Source organism: Trachymyrmex cornetzi, unplaced genomic scaffold, assembly GCF_001594075.2.
Source record: "Trachymyrmex cornetzi isolate Tcor2-1 unplaced genomic scaffold, Tcor1.1 scaffold494, whole genome shotgun sequence".
NCBI lineage: Eukaryota > Metazoa > Arthropoda > Insecta > Hymenoptera > Formicidae > Trachymyrmex > Trachymyrmex cornetzi.
In genome coordinates, this window is record NW_017299773.1 from 14,026 (window position 1) to 14,256 (window position 231).

Consider the following 231-nt stretch of genomic DNA (forward strand, 5'->3'; position numbering starts at 1 on the left):
CTCCGACCTGTTTTGCCAATCACTTTTGTATAGATAGAGCAGACTAAACTAAGTCGAAAAATCCTCTACCATTTTGCAATTTTCGCAATAGTTAACAAATTTTATATAAAAAATATTAATTACTAAAAATTGCAAAATATTGGTCTTGAATAATTTTGTACTCAAGTACTATCAACTTTACAGAAAAACTGCAAGAGACAAAAATTATTTATTTTCTTCTCATAAAGTTCT